Genomic DNA, 23,972 nt, shown 5'->3' on the forward strand with positions numbered 1-23,972 from the left:
AACAGGGACTTACCCAAGGAAAGCACTTGGGGGCTGGGGGGCAGCCATTGGCTGGCTGGGGTGATGCAGGGAGTCTTCAGACCTGGTAGGGGTGGGGAAACCAGGCATAATGTGGAAAGCCAAGGTTAACGCGTCCTCCCAAAACAGCTTCCAAACCTTTGCCTTACAGAGAGGCCTCCCGTTGTGCCCGTGGCGGCAGCACAGGCGTTGCAGGGAGCTTTAGTGGAGGCGCCCCTTGGCGCCCTCCCCGCGGAGGGGACCCCTCACCCCAGCCTTCGAGGACTGCAGAGACAGACTGGTCTGCAGCTAGTTGCCAGTGTGAGGATTTCTTATTTTCAAACCATGTATAATTACATCGTTCAGTTTCTTTAATTTATAAAACAAATGTCTTCATGTAAAAATCCCCCCACGGTGAAGAGAGCGTGAGTCCCACGTGTGTACACGAGCAGCTTGTAGGTAAGTGCCTTCTGTTTGCACATGTTCCCCGAGCAGACGCCCCGGGCTCTGCGCCCTTTGCCGGCCACCAGCCCAAGGGACTGCACTCTGGGGCCTCGGTTCCCCCAGACGCCCCCAGGCCGGGCTTTGACACCCTCGTGAGAGCCAGTCACCTCTCAGTGCCAGTGTGGGGTCCTCTGGGCGTGGTGACAAGCACGTTGGTTAAGATGAGGAGGGCTGGTAAACACGCCTCCCTGCCAGAAGCTTGGTTTGGGGGGGGGGTCTCTTGGCTGGCACCTGGGCACTGCGACCTGGCACGGGTGGCCCCGTCTGTGGCACAGTGGTGCGGTGCCCGTGTCCTCACCTCATCTCGCGCCTGCCACTGGCCGCTAGTGGGGCCAGGCCCAGAAGCTGAGCATGGGCTGCGTGTGGGGCGGCCCCTCCCAGGTGAGCCCCTCCCACCCGCGCTGAAGGGAGTGCCACTAGATTGCAAAATACCAGGGTGCAAATAGAAAATAAAGAAATAGGTGTCTGAATGCATACAAAGTAGCAGCCTAGTGGGGTACTCTGTATTGTTTAGGTTTGGAGTGGTATTTTCTAATGTGTGAAGCATTTCCATATATTGACAAGCACTGATTGCCATGCATTCATTAAACATCCACTCTACATTCATATATCAAGATAATGTACAAACATCAAGCACACACCTGAAAATCTATCTTAATTCATTTAATTACCACTAAACCAGTCAATGCAAAATTTGAATGTTAAAAAAAATGACAAGATATATTAGGCATACCATGTTATGCACTCTAACACTGAAGTTCTTTCCCTCTTTCTTTAATTTGCTTGGTTTTTGGGTACATGATCCAGGAATCGAATCCCAGTCTCCCATGTGGAAGTGAGCATTCTACCGCTGAACCAACTCTGCACCCTCTTTCCCTAATTCTTTTAAAATCCCACTTGTGAGTAAAGAGGAATGTGATTTTCTTGCTGTTATTGACCTCGCTTTCGATAAGTCTAGGAAACTCACCAAACTAAAATCCATTAAATTATACTCGTAATTTTAACAGAAGTGATTTAGGTCAATTAGGACAATTTTAATGCCTTTTTGTATTTCGTTGCCATTCTTTCTGTAATGATCCCAGTAATAAAACACGAAATTTATTCCTGTGGGAAATGGTGCTGAGGAAAAGCTCAAGCTGTCTGAATTGTTTGTAATAACTGTCCACCAGGTAACACAAGAAGCTGATGCGTTTGCGTTACCCAAGAGCTTTACTTCCATTACACAGGCCTCTAGTGCGTGTTTGGAGAAGATGAAGTCATCCTTGCTCACCCTCTACTTACACTTTTCTAATCTCATTTTCCCTTCAGGTGCTTTTCCTCCTCCAGGGATGTCAAATCCCTTCTGGAACACTGTTTAGGCAGGGTGCAGGTTTCGCTTCCTAAACAACAACTGCCCCTACAGATCACAGAATCTAACTTCCCTCCAGCCCTCCACTTGAAAACCTGAGCTTACATGATGACACCATTATTACCAATTAGATATGCTAATTGGCCTTCCAAAGGGACTTGTGTTTTCCTTCAGAATGGCACTTTTATAACAGAAATCAATGTCTTTAGAAGGAATTTAGGTATCAGAGGAAAACAAATGCAAACAGTATTTCTATGTTTAAAGCTTTTCTGGTGACCTGGCTGCCACTAAAATAGTGCTCTGTAAACAGCTGTCTATATACAAGAGCACTTTCTTCAGAAATAGTTGCCCTGAGGCATGAACAGTTATGAAACAAAGTTCATTGTATGATACTAGTATAAAATATCTCTGCTGATGAAGGATGACTAGAAATGTTCATGTGTTGACAGAGACATTTTTGTTCTACAAACAAAGCAGCACATTTATGTAATATAAAGCATAATTATTGATTGGTGTACTCTATGAAATTTGTGTAATACATTAAATTTACAAATATATTTGAATACTGATTGTATATAAGAAACTACTGGAGAGTGAAAAAATAATATTGAATCCCCGTAGTTGCTTCCAATATGATAGTGAATATACCTTTTTATTGGAAACCTTTTAGGAAACTATTATATAATTATTATATATGAAGTCAATTTTTAGGAAATAAAAACATCCTTGTAGGGTGGGCCACGGTGGCTCAGCAGGCAGGAATGCTTGCCTGCGATGCCAGAGGACCCGGGTTTGATTCCTGGTTCCTGGTACCTGCCCATGTTAAAAAAAAAAAAAATCCTTGTACCCAGAACCCAAACTAAAAAACAGGGCTTTAATAAGAACCCCAAATATCACCCACTCATCCCATCAAAAACTGACATTCAATCTAGAAGTTTAGTTTGTAGGTTTTTGAGTCATGTGGAAGTGAAATCATACTGTTTGTATACATTTATGCTTGGCTTGTTTCACTGAAGTTCATGTTTGTGAGACACCTCAATGTTGTTGCTGTTGCATTAGTTTTCTTGCTGTGTATCAGTACAATATACAGCATATCATGAGATATTTACACAGTGAGGAGCAAGTAACAGCTACTACGTCCTATAAAATTTTACTGAAACAGAGTCAACTCAATTCTTCTATATATTGTCTTTCATTGCTGTGATGCAAGGGAAGACTTGAGGGCTTATGGCAGAGGCTTACGGACTGCAAAACCTTAACTATTTTAGATCTGACCCTGAATTAAATCTTCAACTCTGAATTAATGTGTTGACAGGAATTTGACTTCTTTTCAGTTTTACAGTCTTGCAAATAATGCTACTGTGAAAAGTTTTGTATACACCATTGGGTAGATAGTCACTCATTTCCCTTGAATATAAAACTAGAAATCCAATTTTGGGGTTCTATCCATATTTATGTCCAACTGTAATAGATAATTCTATACAGCTGCCCAAATAGGTGTGACAATTTTCACTTGTCCTACTAATGTGTGAGAACTATGATTGTTCCACATACTCACCCATACTTGTAGTTTTGATTACTGTCATTTCAGCCATTCTATATTTGAGTCAGGGGACCTCGCTGAGGTTTTAGTTTTTATTTACTTGAGCAATAATGACATTGGATATTCACTTCTATGAAATGTTGATGAAAATCAGAATGTGTTTAAGAGACAAGTTAAAAGGGCTGTGTTTAAAAGTATTTAGCCTTATGATAATCCCACCATCTCACTGATACTGTTACTACTGTTATATCAGACCGATTCATCCTGGAGAACAGCGCCTTCCTTCTTAATAGAGGTGAAGCAACTTTTTTCCTAATCACATCAGCCCAATGTTGGGATGGGTTTAAACAGCATTAGAATCATAAGTATACATAGAGACAAAAGATGGCAACCGAAAAAGCCTTAAAGATACTGAAATTGAGCCCCTCTTTTACAGAGAGAGACCTGAAGGAAAGAAGAGGGACTTGTTAAAGGGCAAAGTGATTTGAAAGGCATTGGACACTTATTCATTGCATGTTCCTAGGGTTTCTTCAAATGAGGTAAATTTGCTGCTTCAGGCTTTACTGCCCACCTCCTACTAGCTGGGTAACTGAGCATTATTACTGGTCTGTTCTCACAAATGTGGCTAAAGAAGCTATCACAAGTATTTATCCATCTACTTGCTGTTTTATACATACACCCAAATCTACAATTCCCATGTCATTCTTAAATTTAGAGATGTCAGTGACAAGACTTAAGAAAGAATTATAAATATAAGAACATGCCTGCAATATAAACACACTATAAGCACATATTGTTAATATTATTTGGAAAATAAAATCCCTTGCTTGTTGGTAGGTGTATGATAAAAGTGTGCAGGAGAGAACCAGAGAACCAAAGAGACTAGTGAGGAATGAGGCATAGACTAGATCAAAGTCTTTTGATGCTATGTTCCTACTGCCTCTGTAGAACTCCAAGATGGATAGGTCACGGTACATGCCGTGTTACCAAGCTCTTACGTGAATGATGAACCTCCTAAACAATGGTCCCAATAACTGATTATTCAACCTCTACTTGCCCAACTAAGGGAGAGTAAGCACCACATCAAATCAGTCAATTCAATTTCTGGTCATCTGTTTATAAGACTTAACATTTTCTTACCTTTAAGTCATAACCAATATGTCTAATAAAACAGAACAATAAGGAAATCAAATAAGTCTTTAGATGAGGCAATATATGATGTCATGTGGCAAGAAGATGATTTAATCATTTTCCATTTTTTCATGTTCCAATTAATGACAATCCAGTGAAGCCCTGCACTTGGCTTGCACTTTAATATTTTAATTTCAAACACGCTTGGATTTGCTACCATTCATAAGAAATGATTCCATCACAATATAGGTTCATTGAGAAAATATGGTGGAGGAGGAAATCCTTGAAGCCTTTGGTTTAACCAAGCATTCTCCATAGGCTTTTTCTATTTCTGGATTTTCTCCTAAAATGCCCCTGTGTTTCTAAAAGAAATGAGAATTGAAAAGCACAGGGACTTCTTGTCTTTACTTCCATTCTGAAATGTTTTCATGCAGGGCATTTTACAATGACAGCTATCAAGTCTGAGTTGGCCAATGACTTTTAGCTTGTACAAGTATAATATACTTGTACTCTTGAGTGCTCTTGAGTCTTGTGTAGTCTTTCAAAGATATGGCCATATCCATGTTTAGTCATCAACATGATTCATTGCTTTGGTCCTCAGAAAAATTGAACAGAGACAGATGAAGTAGGCAGACATCAAGAGAGCCCATTGATGAAGTTTTCTATTTCCTCAATATATTTAATATGCATTTCTGTTTATATCATAATCTCCAGTAACCACAGCCAAAGCTTTAAAACATTAATATATATATATATTCAGAGCATATAATATACCTTCAGTTAATTTTGTTTTTACTAGCAACTACTAAGTAATTAAAATATTGATGAAGTTATGATTTTGTCAATTATTTGTTGATTTTCCATTTTGTTTCTGAAATGTGGGGCAGATGCTTTGGATAACAAGAATGAAACATTCAGACCTTGAGAACAAAATGCTAACAATCCCATATTATACAAAATAACTAGTAAGCAGAATAATATTTCTAAATCCCTGAGGAGAATGTTGTTTGTGAATCCAAAAGAAGAATTTATTCCTAACTGAGAATGGGGAAGAAGAGAATGAAAGCTTTGTGGAGGAAGTGATGGAAGAATTAAGAATAATCATTCAAGGGTGTACTTTCCTGAGGTTCTTCTCTTTGTTTTTTATAACCTAAGCATGTTGAATTAATTTTATCTAAAATGATAGATGTTGTCTTCATCAATTCCTCTATAATTGTCAGTTCATCTGACTATAATAATTTCTTCCCCTCAAGTTGCATCTTTATTCATTCTTTAGATGTGAAACAATTTTTCCATTCAGGGAAGGCTTTCTTCTCTACACACCAAATTCAGACATTTTGCTTCTGATTTATAGCAACCAGACCTTTAATGTCATTATGATTTGCACCTTTTTATCAGTTGTTTGAATGTTTAATTAATTGTTGATTCCACCAGATTATAATATTAATTAGTATAAAACTACTGGATTCACCATGAAATACTAAGCTTCTAAATGCACAATAGACATTTAGTAAACATGCAAAACATCACAGAATAATGGAAAGAGTTTACCCATGAAAATAGAACAAATAAAAATTAGACCTGACAGGAGGCATCAGATAATATTTCACAAATATGAAGTAGCATATATAAATTCAGAATCTGTAATACTACATATGCATTTAGGAAAGTGCAAAATTTTGGTATGATTGGAAATTAGTGAAAACAATCATTTTTTTTAAATAAGTATTTGAGGCAGCAGAGTTCCCATTATCATTTGATTTAACAAAAAAGAAACAAGCACAGCTCTTTATATACATATACACACACATATAGATATTTATTATTTAATATAAATATTTAAAACCATCTTTTATTTTTCAATCTTTCCAGGGCCTCTTTCACATCTTTATTCCGCAGGCTATAAATCAGAGGATTTAACATGGGAATCACAAGGGTGTAAAACAAAGAGGTCATCTTGTCTTGATCTAGGGCATAAGAAGAACTGGGTCGAAAATACATGAAGAGTATAGTTTCCCTGTAAAATTGCAACAACAGTTAAGTGGGAAGTGCAGGTGAAAAAGGCTTTGAATCTCCCCTGAGCAGAGTGGATCTTTAAAACTGATAGGATGATATAACAATAAGAAACAAGAACTCCAGAAATGGTACTCAGTACAATCAAGCCAAAAATGGTGAAAATCACTAACTCATTGACCTGTGTATCTGAGCAAGATAACAACAGTAGTGGAGGGATATCACAGAAGAAATGATTACTCTTATGTGATCCACAGAAACATAAGCGGAATGTTAATGTCGTATGTGTCAGAGCATCCATCATTCCCACCAGGTAAACCCCAGCCACGAGCATGGAGCACATGTTGACTGCATAGAGCAAAGGGCTGCTAATGGCTTTGTACCTGTCAAAGGCCATCACTGCCAGCAACAGACACTCAGAATCTGTAAAGACACAGAGGGTGAAGAACTGCAGAGCACAACCAAAAAAAGGCAATTGACTTGTTCTTGGCAAAGAGGTCCACCAGCACCTTGGGACCAATTGCTGTGAAATAGCAGAGGTCACAGAAGGCGAGGTGGCTGAGGAAAAAGTACATCGGTGTGTGAAGCTGGGAATCCATTCTGATTAAAATGATCATTCCAAGGTTTGCCAGAACATTAATGAGATAAACAATTAGAAATATGAGGAAAGGGTCCCTTTGACGTTCAAATTATTCGTTATTCCCAGGAAAAAGAATTCAGTAAAGGAGGAGCAATTTTCCTTTTCCATTCTTCTTTGTTCTTGTGCTATTATTGCAAAAATGACCAAGAAAATAGTAGATCTACCTTTAAAACTCTGGACATCCACAAGATATTTATTGTCTGTAGCAGAAAGTTATTTCTTAAAGTCTTCTTTATATCTCCAAAAATTACCAAGACATGTGCCACTTTCGAGAAGGTATAGTATTTTGGTTGAAAACCCAAATATCTGAGACAAAAACGAGGAAACTTTGATTCTGAATCTAGATGTCATTCATGAGATATGTGATGTTTTAGCTTCTATTGTCTGTCTTATCACAGGTAGTTACGTTTGTCTGAATTGAAAGCTTATTTCGCAACAAAATTAGGTCAAGGAAACACCAAAGCTAGTTAGACAATACCAGGAGATACAGAACTAAACATTTCATATATTTGAAAATAAATACCTAAGTGAACAAAATAGCAATCATATTTATGGGATACTTCAAGAAACGTGATGGATTTTGAAGTTTCAGTAATAGAGAGCATCTCATATCACTGAATTAATTATATTGCATATAAGTTAATAAATAACATAATTATGTTATTGTTTTTGATGTATGGTGATTTTTTTGTCTGAAAATAATTTCTCCCTCATTTTTGAAGGACAATTTTGCTGGATATAGAATTCTTCATTGGCAGTTTTTCTCTTTTAATAATTTAAATATATCATCCCACTGTCTCTCGCCTCCATGGTTTCTGCTGAGAAATATATGTATAGTTTTATTGGGCTTCCCTTGTATGTGATGGATTGCTTTTCTCTTGCTGCCTTCAAGATTCTCTCTTTCTCTTTGACCTGTGACATTCTGATTAGTAAATGTCTTGAAGTACGTCTATTTGGATCTATTCTTTTTGGGGTATGCTGCACTTCTTGGATCTGTAATTTTAAGTCCTTCATCAGAGTTGGGAAATTTTCAGTGATAATTTCCTCCATTAGTTTTTCTCCTCCTTTTCCCTTCTCTTCTCCTTCTGGGACACCCACAACCTGTATATTCATGTGCTTCATATTGTCCTTCAATTCCCTGAGTACCTGTTCATATTTTTCCATTATTTTCCCTATATTTTCTTTTTCTTGTCCAATTTCAGATGTTCCGTCCTCCAGCTCACTAATCCTATGTTCTGCCTCTCAAAATCAGCTGTCCTCAGTTAATCCCCCTTCTCTGTCTTGTTTTTGTCTAGGTTTTGTTTAACAGAGGAGAATTTTTCATTTCTTGTTTTCTTGTTTCTTGCCCTGCTTGTATGGTGCCTTTCCCCCCCACACACCCTTACGAGGGTCTGCTTAGGTATTATAGACCCCAGCTGGGTTTTCCCAGACCAAACTGGCCTCCTGTCAGGAGGAAAGAGTCACCTGCATCGGTTGTCACCACCAGGAACTACAGGAATTGAACAGTCTGTCTGGGCTTTCTATTAGCTCAACTTCACCAGCTATCAGTAATGTTCTCAGTACAGGTGTACCAACTACTATTATTGTCACAAGTCAGCCAGTCCCTCACATCTGTGTCACCAATGAACACTACTACTATATTACCAGGTTTTTTTTTTTTATTTTTATTTTTATTTTTATTTTTATTTTTTTATTAATTAAAAAAAGAATTAACAAAACAATTAGAAATCATTCCAATCTACATGTACAATCAGTAATTCTTAATAACATCACATAGTTGCATATTCATCATTTCTTAGTACATTTGCATCGATTTAGAAAAAGAAATAAAAAGACAACAGAATAAGAATTAAAACAATAATAGAAAGAAAAAAAAACAAAAAAAAACAAAAACAAAAAACCTATACCTCACATGCAGCTTCATTCAGTGTTTTAATATAATTGCATTACAATTGGGTAGTATTGTGCTGTCCATTTCTGAGTTTTTATATCCAGTCCCGTTGTACAGTCTGTATCCCTTCATCTCCAATTATCCCTTCTCTTTTTTTTTTTTTTTAATTAACGGAAAAAAAGAAATTAACCCAACATTTAGAGATCATACCATTCTACACATGCAATCATTAATTCTTAACATCATCACATAGATGCATGATCATCATTTCTTAGTACATTTGCATTGGTTTAGAAGAACTAGCAACATAACCGAAAAAGATATAGAATGTTAATATAGAGAAAAAAATAAAAGTAATAATAGTAAAATCAAAACAAAACAACACAAAACAAAACAAAAACCTATAGCTCAGATGCAGCTTCATTCAGTGTTTTAACATGATTACTTTACAATTAGGTATTATTGTGCTGTCCATTTTTGAGTTTTTGTATCTAGTCCTGTTGCACAGTCTGTATCCCTTCAGCTTCAATTACCCATTGTCTTACCCTGTTTCTAACTCCTGCTGAACTCTGTTACCAATGACATATTTCAAGTTTATTCTCGAATGTCCGTTCACATCAGTGGGACCATACAGTATTTGTCCTTTAGTTTTTGGCTGGATTCACTCAGCATAATATTCTCTAGGTCCATCCATGTTATTACATGGTTCATAAGTTTATCTTGTCTTAAAGCTGAATCCATTCTGCCATTCTATGTCTTTTGATTGGGAAATTCAGTCCATTAACTTTTAGTGTTATTACTGTTTGGATAATATTTTCCTCTACCATTTTGGCTTTTGTATTATATATATCATATCTGATTTTCCTTCTTTCTACACTTTACTCCATACCTCTCTCTTCTGTCTTTTCGTATCTGACTCTAGTGCTCCCTTTAGTATTTCTTGCAGAGCTGGTCTCTTGGTCACAAATTCTCTCAGTGACTTTTTGTCTATAAATGTTTTAATTTCTCCTTCATTTTTGAAGGACAATTTTGCTGGATATAGGAGTCTTGGTTGGCAGTTTTTCTCTTTTAGTGATTTAAATATATCATCCCACTGTCTTCTAGCTTCCATGGTTTCTGCTGAGAAATCTACACATAGTCTTATTGGGTTTCCCTTGTATGTGACAGATTGTTTTTCTCTTGCTGCTTTCAAGATCCTCTCTTTCTCTTTGACCTCTGACATTCTAACTAGTAAATGTCTTGGAGAACGCCTATTTGGGTCTATTCTCTTTGGGGTGCACTGCACTTCTTGGATCTGTATATTTAGGTCTTTCATAAGAGTTGGGAAATTTTCAGTGATAATTTCTTCCATTAGTTTTTCTCCTCCTTTTCCCTTCTCTTCTCCTTCTGGGACACCCACAACACGTATATTTGTGCGCTTCATATTGTCATTCAGTTCCCTGATTCCCTGCTCAAGTTTTTCCATTCTTTTCCCTATAGTTTCTGTTTCTTTTTGGAATTCAGTTGTTCCATCCTCCAGTTCACTAATTGTAGCTTCTGTCTCTTTAGATCTACCATTGTAGGTATCCACTGTTTTTTCCATTTTTTCTTCTTTGTCCTTCACTCCCACAAGTTCTGTGATTTGTTTTTTCAGATTTTCTATTTCTTCTTTTTGTTCAGCCCATATCTTCTTCATGTCCTCCCTCAATTTATTGATTTGGTTTTTGAAGAGTTTTTCCATTTCTGTTCGTATATTCAGCATTAGTTGTCTCAGCTCCTGTATCTCATTTGAACTATTGGTTTGTTCCTTTGATTGGGCCATATCTTCAATTTTCCGAGCGTCATCCATTATTTTCTGCTGGTGTCTGGGCATTTGATCAGATCTCCCTGGGTGTGGGACCCAGCTGGTTGAAAGGTTTTTCTGTGGAATCTCTGGGCTCTGTTTTTCTTTTCCTGCCCAGTAGGTGGCGCTCGTGGCGCTCGTCTGTCTGCACCGCAGTCGGCCCGGGAAACCGCGCGTGGAGGCGGGGGTCGCTGGCCTCCGCGGCTTGGGAGAGTGCCGGTCCAAATTGCCCAGCTGGCCCGAGACGCCAAGCGTGACGGGAGGGCCCCGCTATCCAATGTTCCCAGTCAGACCGGGGAGCCACGTGCGTGGAGGGGACCCCAGACGCCAGCCACCCCAGCCGGGAAAACGTGCACCCCTCGGGTATCTCACAGCAGTGGATTCTCCCTACCCGTTCAGCCGTTCCAGAATGGGGTACGCTGTCTTTTTTGGTCTCTGTTGTGACTCCGGGAGCTGTTTTGTATTGTTTCTGTTTCTTTAGTTGCTTTTCTGGAGGAGGAACTAAGACCCGCGCGTCTTACTAAGCCGCCATCTTCTCCGGAAGGCCTATATTACCAGGTTTGATGCCTTTACCAGCAGTACTCCCTAGCCTCCCCACCCTCTCCAATCTCAACCTCCCCATACCATGCATCATGCCAGTTGTGGGTTCCTGGAAATCGTGAAACTGGGCTTTCCATATACTTTCTTGCCTCCCTGAGTCTTACCTGGCACTGAACCTCTCCCTATGCCATTCAAGTTCCTCCCACCATTCCCTTTGGTTCTAGAGATCTCTTCTGCAGTAAGTTCTGGGGAGCAGCTGTCTTCCCTTCCACCCACTGGCAACCCATCTTGGACCCTATCATAAACACTGCCAAGGCAGATGCTGTCTCCTCACTCACAGTGGATGTGATGCCTCTCCTGCAAAGGCCCCCACAGTGGTTGAGGACGGAGTCAGTGAATCTGCCCTGGCCTGTGAGAAGATTCTTTCTGCAGTTATGGTTGCAAATGCTTCTGAGTCACCTTAATTTTGAACTGTTCTTCAGAATTGGCATGGTATATTTATTTAACCTTGGGAACATGCATGGAAATGCAAACTACCATTAATTTCATAACTAGTTTATATCAAATCTGTAGACATCATGTAAATAATTCCATGGGGAAAACTAAGCAAGATGATGTGGGCTATATCCTGCCATGTTGGGGTGCAGTTCATGGGCTTGGGAGAGAAATGTCAGAAAGTTCTTGTATTTTAAAACAACCAAAAAGAATTATATGTATGGCTTGCTGCCAGGCTTCCACTGCCATTCTTGGGGGTGTACATGTTAAGGGAAAGTGGTGTTGGAGTGTCTGCCAGGTTTCTTGTCTCCCTACTTCTCCTTCTGTAAAAAAGCAAAATATTTTATATCTAGTACTCACACAGAAGAATGCAAACCACCCCATTAAACTATGAAAAGAGGTATTTTACTTTTGGTCTCTGTGAATTGATTCTCTGTTAAGATTTACAGGAAGGGTGGGCCATGGTGGCTCAGCAGGCAAGAATGCTTGCCTGTCATGCCAGAAGACCCGGGTTCAATTCCCGGTGCCTACCCATGTAAAAAAAAAAAAGAAAAGAAACAAGAAAAAAAAGATTTACAGGAAAATTTCAAGTAATGATATTTGTTAAGCTAAAAAAAAAAACTGTTACTTAATCTCCATATATTTGTGAAAGTTCTGATTCTTTGGTGGTTATTGATTCCCAGCTCCATTCCATGGTGGTCAGAGATAGTGCTTTAAATAATTTCAGTCCTTTACAATTTATGAAGACCTGTTTTGTGCCCCAGCATATGACCTATCCTGGAGAATGTTCCATGAGCACTAGAGAAAATTGTATATCCTGGTGTTTGGGGGGTGTAACAATCTATATATGTCTGTTAATCTAATTCATCATATTGTTTAGGTTCTCTATTTCCTTATTGATCCTTCTATTGTTCTATCTATAGAAGAGAGTGGTGTATTGAAGTCTCCCAGTATCATTTTGAAACATCTATTTCTTCCTTCAGTTTTGCCAAAGTTTTCTCCTGTAATTTTTTTTTTCAACTGGGTAGGCACTGGGAAGCGAATCCATGTCTCCACATGCCAGGCGAGAACCCTGTCACCGAGCCACTGCTGCCCACCCTTGTCATGCATTTTTGAGCTCCTTGATTGAGTGCTGTATTAGTTAGAATTCTCTAGAGAAACAGAATCAACTGGGAACACTCACAAATATAAAATTTATAAAAGTATCTCACGTGACCACGGGAACGCAGAGTCCAAAATCTGCAGGGCAGGCTGTGAAGCTGACAATTCTGATGGAGGGTCTGGATGAACTCCACAGGAGAGGCTCATCAGCCAAAGCAGGAAGAACCTGTCTCTTCTGAATCCTCCTTAAAAGTCTTCCAGTGATCAGATTAAGCATTATTCATTGCAGAAGACACTCCCCTTTGGCTGATTACAAATGGAATCAGCTGTGGATGCAGCTGACATGATCATGATTTAATTCTATGAAATGTCTTCATAGCAACAGACAGGCCAGCACTTGCCCAACCAGACATACAGGTACCACCACTTGGCCAAGTTGACACATGAACATGACCATGACAGGTGCATACACATTTACACATTTATCATTGTTATTTACTCTTGGTGAATTGTTCCTTTTATTCATCTGTAGTTTGTAAATCACTTATCTCTTATGACATCTTTGCATTTAATCCATTCTGCCAGTCCATGTCTTTTGATTGGGGAGTTGAATCCATTAACATTTAGTGTTATTACTGTACAGGTTGTGCTTTCTTCTACCATTTTGCTTTTCAGATTTTATATGTCATATCTAATTTTCCTTCTTTTTACCTTTACTCATAGTCTTCCATTCTACACTCTTCTCTACATCTCTCTCTTCTGTCTTTTTGTATCTGTCTCTAGTGCTCCCTTTAGTATTTCTTGCAGAGGGTCTCTTGGTCACAAATTCTCTCAGTGATTTTTTTGTCTGAAAATGTTTTAATTTCTCCCTCATTTTTGAAGGACAATTTTGCTGGATATAGAATTTTGGGTTGGCAGTTTTTCTCTTTTACTAATTTAAATATATCATCCTACTGTTTTCTTGCCTTCATGGTTTCTGCTGAGAAATCTACTCATAGTCTCATTGGGTTTCCCTTGTATGTGATGGATTGCTTTTCTCTTGCTGCTTTCAAGATTCTCTCTTTCTCTTTGACCTCTGACATTCTGATTAGTAAGTGTCTTGGAGTACGTCTATTTGGATCTATTCTCTTTGGGGTACGCTGCACTTCTTGGATCTGTAATTTTAAGTCCTTCATAAGAGTTGGGAAATTTTCAGTGATAATTTCCTCCATTAGTTTTTCTCCTCCTTTTCCCTTCTCTTCTCCTTATGAGACACCCACAACACCACGTATATTTGTGAACTTCATATTGTCATTCAATTCCCTGAGTCCCTGCTCATATTTTTCCATTTTTTCCCCTATAGTTTCTGTTTCTTGTCAGATTTCAGATGTTCCATCCTCCAGTTCACTAATCCTATGTTCTGCCTCTCAAAATCTACCACTGTAGGTTTCCATTGTTTTTTCATCTCTTCTACTGTGCCTTTCATTCCCATAAGTTCTGTGATTCGTTTTTTCAGACTTTCAATTTCGTCTTTTTGTTCATTCCTTGCCTTCTTTATATCCTCCCTCAATTCCTTGATTTGGTTTTTGATGAGGTTCTCCATGTCTGTTCATATATTCTGAATTAATTGTTTCAGCTCCTGTATCTCATTTGAATTGTTGGTTTGTTCCTCTGATTGGGCCATATCTTCAATATTCCTGGTGTGATTTGTTACTTTTTGCTGGCGTCTAGACATTTAATTACTTTAACTAGTTTATTCTGGAGATTGCTTTCACTTCCTTTACCTAGGGTTTTCTTGCTGGATGGATTTGTTGTCTATCTGTTCTTTGACATTCAGTTCAGCTTATTCTGGACCTCTAGCTTAGGTTTTGTTTAACAGAGGAGAATTTTTCATTCTTGTTTTCTTGTTTCTTGCCCTGCTTGTATGGTGCCTTTCCCCCCACCCCCACCCTTACGAGGGTCTGCTTAGGTATTATAGACCCCAGCTGGATTTTCCCAGACCAAACTGGCCTCCTATCAGGAGGAAAGAGTTACCTGCATCAGTTTTCCCTGAGGGTGAGACCCAGCAGATTGAAAGACTTTCCTGTGAAGTCTCTGGACTCTGTTTTTCTTATTCTACCCAATAGGTGGCGCTTGTCTGCCTGCATAAGATGATGCGGTACCTTTAACTTTGGCAGACTCTCCTCAAATTACCAAGCCCTGGTGTCTGAATTCCTTGAGAGACGGATTCCACCTGAGTTGGGCTTCACCCTTCCCCCCGGGGAAGGCACAGTTTCCAGACAAGCCCTCAAATGAATTTCTTTCTGCCTACACCTGGGGCAGTTGCAGCCTGAGAAGCCCTGCCACTGAATCCAAAGGCAGTCAAGCCTTTGTAGAAACACAGACACAAAAACCTGTTTACTTTTTTTTTCTTTTAGTATATCTTTTAGTATATCAGCCCTGCCCCCTTGGAGTCAGGGCAAAAATGAGTGACCTCTGCTTTGACCTGGCTCACGTGAGCTGGGGGCCTATTTTTAGTAGTTGGAATTTGTTAATTCATGCCATAATTGGTGTTTGGTTGGGCTCAGCCCCTGCTGCTGGTAAAGTCTCTTTCCCTCTGGGAAGCAGCCTGTGGGGGAGGGGCGCCGGCCGCCGCAGCTTGGGGAACTCACAGTTCTAGGGAGGCTTGCAGCTGGTCCAGCTGGTCCAGATTGGTATACACTGTGTGTCCGGTCACTGATGTGGCCTCAGGAGCTGTTCTGTACTGTTTCTGGTTATTTAGTAGTTGTTCTGGAAAACGAACTAAAATGCACCATTGCTAAACCATCATCTTGGCCCCAAAAAGCATCTTTGCATTTAAAGTTTATGTGTTCTGAAATTAGTATAACTATTCCTGCTTCATTTTGATTACAACTTGCATAGAATATCTTTTTCCATCCTTTCACTTTCAGTCTATTTGTATACTTGGGTCTGAGATGAGTCTTTTGTAAACAGCATGTAGATGGATCGTATTTTTAAATCTATTCTACCAATCTGTATATTTTACTTGGTGAGGTTAGTCTGTTAACATTCAGAGTTACTACTGTAAAATCAGTTCTTGAATTTACCATCTTATCCTTTGGTTTTATTTGTCATATTTGTATATATATTTTAGGTTGTGTCATATTTATATATATATTTTTTTACCTCCCTATTTTTTTAACTTTTAAAATTGTATAATATAATATATATACAAAGTAAAGAAAGAAAAAAGCAATGGTTTTCAAAGCACTCTTCAACAAATAGTTACAGGACAGATCCCAGAGTTTGTCATGGGCTACCATACGATCCTCTCAGATTTTTCCTTCTAGCTGCTCCAGTATATAGTACCTTCCTCTCTTTTTATCCTTTAAAATCTGTGCTAATTAATACTTCTTCGAATATGTGCCCTCCTCCAGGCCTCTCTTTCCTGTCATTTTTTTTTCCTGTTGATAGAACTTCTTTTAGTATATCTTGCAAGCCACTTTTCTTGTTAACAAATTCTCTCAGCATTTGTTTGTCTGTAAAAATTTTAATCTCTCCCAAATTTTTGAAGGACAACTTGCTGGATAAAAAATTCTTGGCTGGAAATTTTTCTTTCAGAATCTTAAATTTTTCATATCACTATTTTCTCACCTCCATGGTGCCTGTTGACTAGTCCGAACTTATTCTTATGTGGCTTCCCCCGTGTGCTGGTTTGAAAGGATGTATGTCCCCTAGAAAAGCCATGGTTTAATCTAAATCCCATTTCATAAAGGCAGAATAATCCCTATTCAATACTGTATGTTTGAAACTATTTTTGAAACCACAGTGATTATTGTATTTGTGTTGTCCATCATTTCCCTGAGATCCAATTCAAAGTTTTCCATCTTTTTCATCATTTGTTCTTTTGTACATTTGAATTCAGTTGTTCTCTCTTCTGGTTTACTCATTCTTCTGCCTCTTCAAGTACACTGTTGTGTGTCTCTAGTATATTTTAAATTTGATCTACAAAATCTTTAATTTCCATAAGTCCTGTTATTTTTTTCTAATCTTTCAAATTCTTCTTTATGCTCTTTGTTTTTGTTTACTACAACATGGTAGTAAATAGTGAACATGATGTCATCTTCTAGCTTTCTATCCTGACTCCCTGTTTCATGAAGTTCCCCAGGAGGCATTTTCCTTCTTCATCTCCAAGGGTCGCTGGCTGGTGGACTCTGCTTCTCATGGCTATGCCATTCTGCTCTGTTCTCTTGGAGATCTCTCTTTCTCCAAAATGTTTCCTCTTTTATAGGCCTTCAGAAACTAATCAAGACCCACCCAAATGGGTGGAGACATGCCTCCAGCTAATCCAGTTTAACAACCACTCTTGATTAAATCACATCTCCAGGGAGTTGATCTGATTACAGTTTCAAGCATACAATGCTGAATAGGGATTAGAAGAAAGGTTGTCTTTACAAGATGGGATTAGGATTAAAACATGGCTTTTCTTAGGGTACATACATCATTTCAAAACCAGCATACTCTTCTAGTGTCTTTTTTATATCCTTTATGCCTTTAGCCAACCCATTGAACCTATTTAGGAGATTTGTATGAATATCTTTGATTAGTTGTTTCAAATTTTGTGTCTTCTCTGATATTTTTATTTGGCCATTTGGCTGGGCCATATTTTCTTGCATCTTTATGTGCTTTTGATTTTTTCTTGACCTTGTGGCATTTGATTATCTTGAAAGGTTATTTTGAAAGTTGATTCCCCTCACTCATCTAAGATTTAATAGTTGCTTGGGTTTGGTTGAAGGTCTCCTTTTGTATTTGGTTTGTCAATAATTCTCCTCCAAACTAAGGCCTCATTTAGGAGGTTCAACTCTAATTGGAGATCTGTTCAAAGCTAGGACAGAAAGGCAGTTTGGCAGACTGCACGTTCCACATATTGTCAGCAGATGGCACTACTGGGCCACCTCTTCCCCTCAGACCTGTCTCTCTAACGGCATTACCTGGCTTGGCTGGAACCCAGCCAGGTGAAAATCCAGTCAAGGATGCAGGTCTAAGTGCACTCTGAAAGCTACCAACCCCAGGACTGGGGGTGGGCAGTGCGAATCTTGATGGAGAATCCACTTATGGACATGATGGGTCTGGTGTGATTCCCCAGGCTCCTGCATTGAATGACCTTAGAACGTAGGACTGAGTATTTCAAATACCCCTGCTCTCAGCCATCCCAGGATTGTGTGGCAGTGCAGTACAGCTTTCTTCCTTGTCCCCGTCTCTCTGCCCATTCACACTGTGAGTGCTCTGGGCCTCCAAGGAGAAAGGATAGAGGTAGTGGAACCCAGGAAGTCTCTTTCACAGGCCAGTTGTCAGCTCAGCTTAGCCCTCTGTCTTCCCTTCCTTCCTAGGGGAGGGCCCGCAATCTCAGCCAAATCCAGGCATCCACAGCAGTCTGCCTCAGGGGTGCGGGTTTGGCACTGTGCACTGGCAGCAGGGTCTCTGTGCATAGGTAATCCAAGTCTACTGGCTCTGGGTTCCCCATGGGAGCTGTGGAGCTGAAAGGGACCCAAGCTGATAGGGTAATGGGACTATGGGCTCACAGTGCTTCTTCAGCTCCCGCTCCAGCCTGCATATTGCAGCCAGCCCTAGGTGCTGTCATGAATGAGTAAACTCAACCTGTCCTCTCAATTGTAATTTCTCCAATTTTTTCATCTAGGTCCTCCCTATATAGTATAGAAGGCCCTCTCTGGTCACGTGTACCCTGGAACTGCTGTCTTCATCATTTTTTGGTCACTTCTCTAGTTTTTTCCATGGAGTAGGGGTGAACTCAGCCTATTTTATTCTGCCACCTTCCCTCATTGTAATTTCAGCTTGCATTTCTTTAATGGCTAATGATATTTTGCATGTTTTCATACACTTATTGACCAGTTGAATATCTTCTTTGGAGAAATGTCCATTGAAATCCCCAGCCTACCCTTTAGCTGGATTGTTCATCTTTTCGTAGTTGAGGTGTAGGAGTTTGTCATGGTCAGGTTCATGTGTCAACTTGGCCAAGTGGTGGTACCTGTTTGTCTGGTTGGGCCAGTGCTGGCCTGTCTTTTGCTATGAGGACATTTCATAGAATAAAATCATGATCACGTCGGCTACATTCATAGCTGATTCCATTTGTAGTCAGCCAAGAGGAGTGTCTTCTTTAATGAGTCATGCTTAATCTAATCACTAAAAGGAGGATAATCACTAAGAGACAGATTTTCTTCCTGCTTTGGCTGGCGAACCTCTCTGTGGAGTTCGTCCAGACCCTACATCGGAATCGTCAGCTTCACAGCCTGCCCTACAGATTTTGGACTCTACATTTCCACGTTTATGTGAGACACTTTTATAAATTTTATATTCACAAATATTACCTGTTGATTCTGTTTCTCTAGAGAGCCCTAACTAATACAGAGTTCTTCCAATTATCATATATATATGGCCTCCAAATATTTTCTCATATATTATAGGTTGACTTGTCACTTTCTTGATAACATCCTTTAATGTGCAAAAGTTTTTCATTTTGATAAAGTCTGTTTTATCTTTTCTCTTTTATTAATTGTGCTTTGGTATAAAAACCTAAAATCTAATGCCAACTAGAAGGTCCTGAAGATATTTCCCTATATTTCTTGTAAGAATTTTATAGTATAAGTTTGTTTTTAAAAAAATGCAAAGCATATCTATTTTTAATTGTGGTGAAATATACATAAAATAAAATCATTTAGTGATTTTAAGTAGACAATTCTTTGAATTAAGTACATTGACAATACTGTGTAACTTTCACCCTACCTATTTTCGAGAATACTTTCATCATCCCAAACCAAAACACAAACTCACTTAGCAATAAATCCCTGCACCCCTTCCCCTGCCCCAGATCATGATGATTGTGCTTTCTGTCTCCATGAATTTGCTATTCTAGGTGTTTCATATAAGAGAAGCCATACATTATTTGCTGTTTCATGTCTGGCTTATTTCATTCAACATGATGTTTTCATATGTCTGGCTTATTTCATTCAACATGATGTTTTCATGTTTTACCCATGTTGTAGCATGCATTAGCACTTCACTTCAGCTGAATAATATTCCATTGTATGCATATGCCACATTTTGTTTATCCATTCATTGCCTGATGGACACTTGAGCTGTTTCTACTTTTTGTGTATCTATTGTGAATAATGCTGCAATGAACATTGGGGAAAAAATGCCTGTCCAAGTCCCTGCTTTCAATTTCTTGGAGTGGAATTGCCACATGGCTGGTTTGAAAGGATTATGCACCATAGAAAAGTCATGTTTTAATCCTGATCCAATATTTTGGGAGCAACCATTTCTTTTCATCCCTATTCAATAATGTAGGTTGGAATATTTGGATTAGATTATCTCCACAGAGATGTGGCACATCCAGTTGTGGATATTAACTGGATTAGAGGGAGATGTGAATCCACCCATTCCAGGTGGGTTGTGACTAGTTTACTGGAATCTTTAAAAAGAGGAAGCATTTTGGAAAAAGATTCAGAATGATAGCCATGAGAACTACCAGAGCCCATGCAGCCAGACACCTTTGAAGATGAAGAAGGAAAACGACCCCAGAGAAGCTTCATGAAACAAGAAGCCTAGAGAGAAAGCTAGCAGACATTGCCATGTTTGCCATATGCCTTTCCAGATGAGAGAAACCCTGAACTTTATTGGCCTTTCTTGAGTGAAGATAACCTCTTGTTGGTGCCTTAATTTGGACATTTTTAGAGACTTGCTTTAATTGGGACATTTTCATGGGCCTAGAATTGTGAACTAGCAACTTATTAAATTCCCCCTTTTAAAAGTGGTTCTGTTCCTGGTATATTGCATTCTGGCAACTAGTAAACTGGAACACCAGATATTATGTTAATTCTGTAAAAATATAAAAACTTTCTGAGAAACTGCCAAACTTCCACATTGGCTGTGCCATTTTACATTGCCACTAACGATGTATGAGAGTTCCTATTTCTGTATCCTCATTAATACTTGTTATTTTTATTTTTTTTAATAATGCCCATCCTAGTGGGTGCAAAGTAGTATCTCAATTTGATTTTGATTTGTATTTCTTTAATGGCTAATGATGTTGACCATCTTTTCATATGCTTATTGGCCATTTGAATATCTTCTTTCAAGAAATGTCTGTTCAAATCCTTGGTCAATTTTTCAATTGAGTTGTTTGTCATTTTTTTTTTTGAGTTGTAAGAGTTCTTTATGTATTAGGGATATTAAACCTTTACAAACATATAGTTTCACAATATTTTTCTCCCCTTAGATATACGGATTTATCTCTGGATTTTCAGTTCTGTTCCATTGGTCTATATGGTTATCCTTATGCCAGTACCACACTGTTTTCATTAATGTAGCATTGTATTTAATTTAAAAAATATTTTATTGAGATATCTTCACACACCATATAGTCCATCCAAAGTGTATAATCAATGGTCTATAATATCACATAGTTGTGTATTAATCATCATGATCATTTTTTAGAATATTTCCATCATTCCTGAAAGATTAAAAAAAAGGACAAAAGAAAAAAAACTATACATCCCATACCCATTACCCTGCCCTCTCAATGACCCCTGGTATTGCAATCTACCCAATTTTTTTTATCCCTTATCCCCCCATTATTTATTTATTTATTTCCATTTTTTTTTCTCATTTGTCCATTCCCTACGTAAAGGGAGCATCAGAAACAAGGTTTTCACAATCGCATGGTCACATTATAAATGTTACATAATTATATAATTGCCTTCAAGAATCAAGGCTACTGGAATAAAGTTCAACATTTTCAGGTACTTCTCTCTAGCCACTCCTTCAGCAATTGGTGCTGAAGGAATGCAGAATGTGCAACAGGACTGACTGTGAAAACTGAGAAATGGATAGCACGATATGACCTGATTATTGTAGCACAATAACATAGTGTGTTAGTTAGATTCAGTTGTCAACTTGGCCAGGTGAGCATACCTAGTTCTGTTGCTGCGGACACAAGCCAATGGTACGTGAACCTCATCTGTTGCTAATAAGAACCTCATCTGCAGTTGGCTAGGAGGCATGTCTGCTGCAATGAGTGATGTTTGACTTAATTGGCTGGTGCTTAAATGAGAGAACGCAATGTAGCACAGCCTAAGCAGCTCAGCATTCCTCATCTCAGCACTAGCAACTTAGCCCAGGCCTTTGGAGATGCAGAAAGAAGTTACCCCGGGGAAAGTTGTTGGAACCCAGGGGCCTGGAGAGAAGACCAGCAGAGACCATCCTGTGCCTTCCATGTAAGAAAGAACCTCAGTGGAAAGTTAGCTGCCTTTCCTCTGAAGAACCAACAAAATAAATCCCCTTTTATTAAAAGCCAATCCGTCTCTGGTGTGTTGCATTCTGGCAGCTAGCAAACTAGAACACATAGGTACACTGAATGAAGCTGAATGTGAGTTTGACTGAGGAAGAAGGACTGGGGGCACATATGAAACCCAAAGGAAAGGTAGAGGATAAAGACTGAGATGATATAACTTAGGAAGGCCTAGAATAGACAACGATGGTGATTAAATGTACAAATAAAAAAAAATTGCAAGAGGGAGAACAAACGAATGTCAACATTGCAGGGTGCTGAAAATAGATGGTATATGGGAAAAAGTTCAATCAATGCAAACTAAGGTCTGTAGTCAACAGTAACACTGTAATATGCTTCCACTGAATGTAACAAAGGCAGTATGCCAATACTAAATGTTAACAGGCAAGGGGCATGGGGGAGGGATGTGGATTCTTTGTGTAAGGAAAGGAAATGTTTTCATATAGATTATGGTAGTGAAGGCATGTCTGTACACTTAGGTCAGATTGTATGATGTCTGAATAAAACTGTTTTAAAATGAACAGTGAGAAGTAAGTGCTAGAGAAAGTGCAGAGAAAGAGATGTATCTATTCACTGTAGTAGGGAATCTGAGAGATGCAGCCCCTCTGGAGGGCAAAGTGGTAGTTCCACAGGAGGTTAGGGGTGGGGTTGCCATGTGATCCTGCAACCCCGTTGTTAGGTTTTTACCTGGAGGAACTAAGAGTGAGGACACGAATGGACATTTGCACGCTCGTTTTTCTAGCGGCAGTGTTCATTATCTGCAGTGGATGGAGGTGGCCTAAGGGTACAACGATTGAGGAATGGAAGAGGAAACTATGGTGTATACATACAATGGACTACTGAGCAGCCACAAGAAGGAATGAAGTGAGGCATGCAACTAGGTGTATGAACCTTAAGGACTGCATGTTGAATGAAATGTCAGGAACAAAAAGGCAAGTATTATCATGCTTCAATCATATGGACTAAATAAATATAAAAACTGCGTGAACTGAAGTTGAGAACTTGGGTTATAAGGGGTCTATTGTAAAGGGTCCTAGACTTTAAGCTTTTACAGAAGTCACATATATCCATGAAGTGTAACTGTTATTTCTAAATTCTGAGATACTGAGTTGTTTGTATATAACATGGTCTTTCCCAGAAACTTTGGGTATTTAAATGAAACCTGAGATACAGAATTACAGCTCTGAAGCTAAGAAAGTCAGCAGTACCATATACAGGAACTATATAGAAAGGTGAAAAAGTGATCAGACTTTGAGTAGAGATATGAATGAAGCTGATCTGGTAGGACTGGGGTAAATCAGAATACAGGGTAAAGAATGATATCATCCATATTTCAAGACTTCAACTTGTGTATGAAACCAAAGGGAGAAATGTTTATTTGGTGTAAAATTTATATTTTAGGTAGCACATTATCTAATTTAACTTGTGTGCTGGTTTGAAAGGATGTATGTCCCATAGAAAAGTCATGTTTTAATCAAATTCCTTTTCATAAAGGCAGAATAATCCCTATTCAATACTGTATGTTTGAAACTGTAATCAGATCATCTCCCTGGAGAAGTGATTTAATAAAGAGTGGTTGTTAAGATGGATTAGGTGATGACATGTCTCCACCCATTTGGGCA

General features: G+C 38.9%; 1 protein-coding gene and 1 pseudogene across 3 annotated transcripts in view; one reads left to right on the plus strand and one right to left on the minus strand.

Annotated features, from left to right (window-relative positions):
- The window catches only part of LOC143677474 (uncharacterized), a 29,499-nt gene that overhangs the window by 3,005 nt on the left and 2,522 nt on the right, over positions 1-23,972 (plus strand). Inside the window, exons 3-4 of one of the 3 annotated variants that reach the window (XM_077153461.1) lie at positions 170-8,823; positions 11,448-23,965. The gene's annotated coding sequence lies outside the window, so the exon portion shown is untranslated. Of the gene's footprint in view, positions 1-169; positions 8,824-11,447; positions 23,966-23,972 lie in introns of those variants that run through there. The other 2 variants (XM_077153463.1, XM_077153464.1) reach the window with 2 other exon arrangements.
- On the minus strand, positions 6,363-7,284 carry LOC143677473 (olfactory receptor 5W2-like; annotated as a pseudogene).

This window comes from Tamandua tetradactyla, chromosome 3 (assembly GCF_023851605.1).
Source record: "Tamandua tetradactyla isolate mTamTet1 chromosome 3, mTamTet1.pri, whole genome shotgun sequence".
Lineage (NCBI taxonomy): Eukaryota > Metazoa > Chordata > Mammalia > Pilosa > Myrmecophagidae > Tamandua > Tamandua tetradactyla.